Raw genomic sequence first — 8,272 nt, 5'->3', positions numbered from 1 at the left:
AGAAAGAGGGATGATACTGGATGGAAGGGTAGGAGAGAAAGAGGGAAGGTGCTGGACATGGATGGAGGGGAGGGAAGAGAGGAGAAATCTGGACATGGATGGAGTGGAGGGCAGGGAACAGAGGAGAAATGTTGGACAAGGATGGAGGGAAGGAAAGACAAAGGAAGTACATGCACATGGATGGAGGGGAAATTGCTGAATTTAAGGGCTGGATCAGAACACTTTGAGGGCAGATGCTGAAACTGGAGAAAGGATAGGGACGGGGCTACAGATGGTAGACAGGACGCATAAGGACACAGGAGGATGGTGGACATGGTGAGAGAAAAAATATCAAATGGAAAGAAGACACTGGGACCAAAGCGAATAGAAAAACTAAATGATCAGACAATAAAGGTAAAAAAAAAAAAAAGTATTTTATTCAGAATTTATTAACTGGAATATGTCAGCTTTTGGAAATGTGCATCTGTGATATTTTGCATGTAAGTTTCAATTTTTATAGTATTGCTGCATGCTGAGTCTGACTTCTTGAGGTAACTTTCCAGTTTTGCCTTCATATCTGTTGTGTCATGTCATGTGTAATCAAGGTGCAGTATTCTACTAGTGTGTAGTATTTACAGCCCTTTTTGGGTTTTTTTTTGTTTCACTAGGTTTTAGAGCCCGGTGTAATTACAGTGCTGACTTTCCACGCATAAGGTTGTAGCTCGTCCTGTCCTTGGAATTAGTGCTGTTATGGTTTGCTAAGGTTATGAGTGTGTTTTTGCACAAGTTTGTGTATAGTGTTTTGCAGTGGAGAGATTGTATATTGGCCTTACTGAGGTGGCACCAAAACATCAGAAAGGGTTTTAGAGCCTAAATCATGACACACTACCTCTTGAAGGATCTACATATAGTCGTTAATAAAGGGAGCTCATTGTGAACACTTTCCACCCTAAAAGGGTGTTTTGTGGCTCTACATGAGAATTGTGATATTATGATCCCTTGTTTCATATTGTTGACGGTCTGCATTTTCCATATGGGTGGTATATTGTTGTATTAGGGTCTGCCTAGTGTTATGGTACAGTAAGGTTCTGAGTGTGTTTTTGCACAAATTTCTGCATAGTGTTTTACAGTTGAGCGATTGTGGTTAGTATATGCTTTGAGCAACCACTTTATTCTTTGACATATGATACATATCTAATATCTAAATGTAATAAAAGGTATTAATTGTGACTTTTTATTTATTTTTTTCTGTGTGTTATCAGACAATTATGGATTTAAGCTCCGCCCCTGGTTCCACCCCTAACCACGCCCCCTTTAGCCTCCCCAAACAGTTGGGCCACCGACCACCTATGGGTACGGTAAAAAGAATACTGTAGTAGGTGCTTATCAATTAGACAATCACACTGAATGCCTGTTGAAAGGGCCAGGTTTTTAAGTCTGTTTTAAAGCTCTTAAAAGAGCTGAGTAAGATAAGGGGCAAGTTGTTCCAAGCATGTGGGGAGAGAGAGAAAAATGCTCTGTGTTAAGCTAACCTTGTACTGGGCAGTACTAACAGATGGTCATTTATTGACCGAAGGGTCCTAGTAGGACAATAGGGAATAGTTAAGCAGGAAAGATAATCAGGAACATCATCAATTGGTACTAAATACTGATAAAACTGTTGCATGCTTTTTCCTCTGGTGCTCCTTTACCGCCACCGTCTCCTCCTATTCCTTTCGGTACATCTATCACCCCATTGTCTAGTTTTCAATATTTAAGTGTCATCCTCAACTCCTCTCTTTCTTTTCTTCCACAAATTTTCACATCTAACAAAGACCAGTTTTTTTTGTCTTTCATCAACGTAGAGATATTCATATTTCTTTGATACTTCCAATTTCCATGCATTAATTCTTGCTTTCTTTACATCATGCCTTGACTATTGCAATATTATCAGTGCTGGTCTACCACATGCCCTGAAAGTGAGTAATACAACTTTATAAATAATCTGTTGTTCGATGGGAAGCCAATGGTATTTTTCAACAATGAGGAAGTATGGTCAGAATGGTGAGCCCTGATTAGTAACCTACTTACTGTATTTTGTAATGTTTGTAATTTCTGTAACTTAGTAGGTTGTAGACCAGCATCAATAATGTAAAGAAGACAGTGGGGTTACAGGAGCACCAGAGAACTGGGCTAGATGGACAATTGGTCTGACTTAGCATGGCTATTCTTATATAATATATATACCCTAGAGGAAAAAAGGGATAGAGGAGATATGATACAGTTATTTAAATACATGAATAGCATTCATTTACAAACACATTTTTTCTAGACATGGAGAAGTGGTAAAACTAGAAGGTACAACTTGAGGTTGCAGGGTGGTTGACAGGAGTAACGTCAGGAAACAGTTTTTCATGGAGAGGGTGGTGGATGCTTGGAATGCCCTTCCGGTAGAGGTGGTTGAGACAAAAACAGTGACTAAATTAAAAAATGTGTGGTAGAGACACATAGGATTCCTAAATAGAATGAAGATACTATCAAAATGTAACACATCAACAGCTATAAGTTTTTATCAGTGTTTAGTACCAATTGATGTTCTCTGAGCCATCTGGCAACTGGCTCGAGGCAAGCATTGAGTGGGGCAAGAGCTGATGATTACGGGGAGGTGGGATATAATAAAAGAATGTCATCTGCATAGAAGTGCACTGAAATACCAAACGATTGAATAAGAGTGGCAAGAGTACTCAAAAATAGATTAAAAAGAAGAGGGGAAAGAATTGAGCCCTGGGGCAGCCCATGACAGAGAAGATCCTTTTGTTCAGAAATAGTATCATTAAGCATAACCTGAAAGGAGCAGTGAGATAAGAGAACCAAGAACTGTACCTGAGATTCCTAAAGAGGACAGATATGCAAGCAAAAGAGAATGATTAGATCTCTCTGCAGCTTTCGATTTGGTCAATGAAACAGCGAGAATGGTGGTGTGCTCATCAAAGTGAGAGTGATGCTCGCTAATGAGAGCAGTCATAACAGTTTCTGTACTATTAGATCTGAAACCAGATTGCTGAGGATGAAGCTTTAATATTTATTTTTGAGAAGGAAATGAGTTGATTTTCTCCATCACCTTGGACATAAAATAGAGATTGGAAACAGAGTAGTGGCAGGGCACAGGTGGGTAGAGAGTGGGCTTTTTCAAGATCGGTCGAACTATAGCCTGTTTCCATAAATCAGGGACATGGCCTAAAGATAAACTCTTGAGTAATGAGAGATAACAGAATTGGAAGTAAACCTAACTCCAGTATCTTTAACCAGGAAGGAGGAAAAGGATCATATTGGCAGCATGTAAGCTTCATTGATGATAAAGATTTTTGAAGGGAAAAAATGGGTTAGAACGTCAAAGGAGGACTGCTGGGAAGAGTCAGCATGATATTGCATGGTAAAGGATGTAGACAAATTGGACAAGGCCGGAAATGAGTTTACTAATTAATCTAGAGAAAGAGCTTCAGCTGATGGAGGATTGGGCAGTTCCACCCATATTTTATGATGAGGCAGAATCCTACCATACTTAACAGCAGTTAGCTTAGACATTAACTCCCTAATTCTATAAAAGTCACCAAAAATTGTGCATGCAAATTTAGGTGTGTACTCAATTTAATTAAATGAGCTCATTAGTGCCAATAATTGGCTTTTTAACAATTATTGACTAATTAGATTTAATTGGAATTTACATGCATAAATTAGTTGCAGAAGTTGTGCCTAAATTTTACATGCAAGTAAACAAAAGGGGGTGCAGCAATGGGATGGGTCATTGGTGGAACGGGCTTTCTTGGCATTTATACGTGTTATAGAATATGGATGATATGTGCCTAGTTTAGACGTGTACATTTGCATCACGTTTCAGTTGGTGCAAATTGCTGCACCTAAAGTTAGGCATAATTCCTGGGCATAAGCACTATTCTATAAACCGTGCCTTTAAGTATGGCTTATAGAATTGCACTTTCCTTGGCACTATATACTGTAGATTTTCTTGTGTATTTTGTATGTTTTGCATTTGGACATTTTTTGTTTGAAAATGGACCAAACAATAAAACGTCCAAATCACAAAACGTTTTTACAAACAGCATTCTCAAAAGGAAAACAGACTTTTTTATTTTTTAGAAAATCACCTTTCCTGTTCTGATTTTGGACATTTTATAAAAAGCATCCAAATTCAGACTTAGATGTCATATCCATAAATGCCCCTTGTGCATTTGACTTGCCCAAAGTCACACGGAGCTGCAGTGGGAATTTAACCCACGTTGCCAAGATCAAAGCCCGCTGCACTAACCATTAAGCCACTCCTCCATTTTGGAAGTTTTGCATTTGAAAATGGACCAAAAAATAAAACATCCAAATTACAAAACGTTTTCCAAACAGTATTTTCAAAAGGGAAAGATAGACTTTTTTTTTTTGTTGAAAATTACCTTCTTTCCTGTTCTGGATTTGGACGTTTTTTGTAAAATGTCCAAATTCAGATGTCCTATCGAAAATGCCCCATCACATCTCAAAAAAGATATAGCAGAATTAGAAAAGGTTAAAAGAAGAGCAATCAGAATGATTAGATCTCTCTGCAGCTTTCGATTTGGTCAATGAAACAGCTAGAATGGTGGTGTGCTCATCAAAGTGAGAGTGATGCTCGCTAATGAGAGCAGTCATAACAGTTTCTGTACTATTAGATCTGAAACCAGATTGCTGAGGATGAAGCTTTAATATTTATTTTTGAGAAGGAAATGAGTTGATTTTCTCTATCACCTTGGACATAAAATAGAGATTGGAAACAGAGTAGTGGCAGGGCACAGGTGGGTAGAGAGTGGGCTTTTTCAAGATCGGTCGAACTATAGCCTGTTTCCATAAATCAGGGACATTGCCTAAAGATAAATTCTTGAGTAATGAGATGTCCAAATTCAGATGTCATATCGAAAATGCCCCATCACATCTCAAAAACGATATAGCAGAATTAGAAAAGGTTAAAAGAAGAGCAATCAAAATGCTAAAAGGGGATGGAACTACTCTTACATAGTAACATAGTAGATGACGGCAGAAAAAGACCTACATGGTCCATCTAGTCTGCCCAAGATAAACTCATATCTTGAATTTGTACCTGTCTTTTTCAGGGCACAGACCGTATAAGTCTGTCCAGCAGTATTTCCCGCCTCCCAACCACCAGTCCCGTCTCCCATCACCGGCTCTGGTACAGACCGTATAAGTCTGCCCTCCCCTATCCTAGCCTCCCAACCACCAACCCCTCTTCCCCCCACCTGCTCCGCCACCCAATTTCAGCTAAGCTTCTGAGGATCCATTCCTGCTGCACAGGATTCCTTTATGCATATCCCACGCATGTTTGAATTCCGTTACCGTTTTCATCTCCACCACCTCCCGCGGGAGGGCATTCCAAGCATCCACCACCCTCTCCGTGAAAAAATACTTCCTGACATCTTTTTTGAGTCTGCCCCCCATCAATCTCATTTCATGTCCTCTCGTTCTACCGCCTTCCCATCTCCGGAAAAGATTTTTTTGCGGATTAATACCTTTCAAGTATTTGAACGTCTGTATCATATCACCCCTGTTCCTCCTTTCCTCCAGGGTATACATGTTCAGGTCAGCAAGTTTAGGGCTCCTCAGCTTACAAAAAAGGCAGCTGAGGTGAGATATGATTAAGGTCTACAAAATCCTGAGTGGTGTAGAATGAGTAGAACTGAATAGATTTTTTTACTCTTTAAAAAATACAAAGACCAGGGGAAACAATTAAGTTACATGGAAATACTTTTAAAATGAGTAGGAGGAAATATTTTTTTCACTCAATGAATAGTTAAGTTCTGGAACTTATTGCCAGAGGATGTGGTAACAGCAGTTAGCATATCTGGGTTTAAAAAAGGTTTGTCAAGTTCCAGGAGGAAAAGTCCATAATCTGCTATTGAGACAGACATGGGGAAGCCACTGCTTGCCCTGGTATTGGTAGCATGGAATGTTGCTACTATTTGGGTTTCTGTCGGGTACTTGTGACCTGGATTGGCCACTGTTGGAAACAGGATACTGGGCTAGATGGACAATTGGTCTGACTTAGCATGGCTATTCTTATATAATATATATACCCTAGAGGAAAAAAGGGATAGAGGAGATATGATACAGTTATTTAAATACATGAATAGCATTCATTTACAAACACATTTTTTCTAGGCATGGAGAAGTGGTAAAACTAGAAGGTACAACTTGAGGTTGCAGGGTGGTTGACAGGAGTAACGTCAGGAAACAGTTTTTCATGGAGAGGGTGGTGGATGCTTGGAATGCCCTTCCGGTAGAGGTGGTTGAGACAAAAACAGTGACTAAATTAAAAAATGTGTGGTAGAGACACATAGGATGCCTAAATAGAATGAAGATACTATCAAAATGTAACACATCAACAGCTATAAGTTAATTTATGATGCACAAGAGTGGTGATTAAATGGCAGTTCCAGCAGTAGGGAAGTGAAGCCAATGCCAGATGAACATTTATAGTCCGTGTCCCCTATATGGCAAGACAGATTATGATGGGCTGGAGTTGGCTTCAACAGCAACCCCAACAATGGGAAAGTGAGGCCAATGCCAGAAGACTTCTCTGGTCTGTGTGCTGTATATGGCAAGACAGATCAGGATAGGCTGGGCTGGCTTTGATGGCCTTGAGTGAATTCCTTCAAAAAGGCGGTAAATAAATCCTAATAAATAAATAAATAAAACCCAAGCAGTGGAAAAGTGAGGTCAATGCTGGAGGAACGTCTATAATCTGTGCCCTTCATAGGGCAAGATCAAGATGGATGGAATAGGTTTTAACAGCAAATCCAGCAGCTGGGAAGTAGGGCAACTGCAGAGCAGTCTTTTTACAGTCTGAACCCTGAAAATGTCAAGGACATATCAAGAGCAAGTGTGCATATTTTATACCACATTCATATTGTATGAGTGCGGGTCTTGTATATTTCAGTGGAGAGAGGGGAAGACATTGTATAGTGGAAATTTACAAGTAAAATGTTGTAATAATACTATTGGATTGCTGGTTCTATAACGATTTGATAATGAATGTGACTGTTGGGCAGACTAGATGGATCATGCAGGTCTTTAGCTGCTGTCATTTTCTCTGTTACTATTCTCAGATGGCAAAAATTCAGAGACTGGTTTGAAGTGTTTATGAGAAGTCTTTCTTCACCTCAGTACCCTCCTCCCAATACTGGCCATAATTGGTCTACATTCAGTGGTCAAGAGCAATACTATTCTAGCAGCAACCTCCTTTCCTCTAGAAGTGGTTCTGGACAGGTTTTGAAGGGATGGATCCAAACTGTCTTGCTGGTTGCCTTCATGAAAATACGTAGAGTCTTCTCTTTGGGTAGTGGGACACTACTCAGAGGGATTTCCTTTCACCCTCACTGTAGGCTTTAGGGAAATATTAGTCCGGTGATGAACCACAGGGTTTTGGGCTCAAGAGAGCTCCAACTCTACCTATTCTTGGGGACCCCGTGCAGAATGACAACAGACCTTATGAATTTCTCCATATGGATATACAGGGATGTCCTCTCCAAAGTTTACCACAAGATAGTCCCAGATTTAGTATCCTGGATCCCTCACTGGCAGCTTCAGGCTCTTTCACTTTGGGTTAGCCATGATCCCAGTGACATGTTGGTCAAGGAGTAATAAATGTAGATATTTGACTATTTAGGACTGAGTCAGCACAGGAGAGTTTGATAGTAACCAGGGTTCTGAAGGATTAGAACTCCTGCACTGATTAGCATGAAAAACAATTTTGTTCTTCCTAGTTTCTGGAGCATAGGAGTGCCTCTTGTCTCACAAGATAAATATGGTCTTGTGGCCTTGGATATCAGGTATTTAAGATCTCATTCCCAGTACCCAGATCTCTTGTTTCCATGTCCACCATGAAAATGATCCTTTCTGCAGGTCTAGGCTCCAGGACAGTGGACCTATTGTACCTTGGGCTTAGAATAATATTTGTCTTCCAGTTCAAAATCCTTTCAGAGTGACTTTGATAAGCCCAGTGTCACAAGGCTACTTTCACATTTGTCTATGTCAGGGAATGGAGCAGGAGTTCCCTTGAAGGTTATTTTGCCCTGTAGAGATGAACCTGATAGGCTGGAAGGGGAGATGTTGTCTTGGACAGCTGCAGTGGTGATAGTGATCATGAGTCAGTCATCTAGCACTACAGCAATCCTGAGTTCTAGCTTGGGAGAAGGCAGTCCAGGTAGTTGCAGGCAAGACAACACAATTTGCTGATGAAAATAGTAGCCTTCAGCTGTCA

The sequence above is a fragment of the Microcaecilia unicolor genome, chromosome 3, assembly GCF_901765095.1.
Source record: "Microcaecilia unicolor chromosome 3, aMicUni1.1, whole genome shotgun sequence".
NCBI lineage: Eukaryota > Metazoa > Chordata > Amphibia > Gymnophiona > Siphonopidae > Microcaecilia > Microcaecilia unicolor.
The sequence above is the reverse complement of the archived record's forward strand: the minus strand, read 5'-3'. Positions refer to the sequence as shown.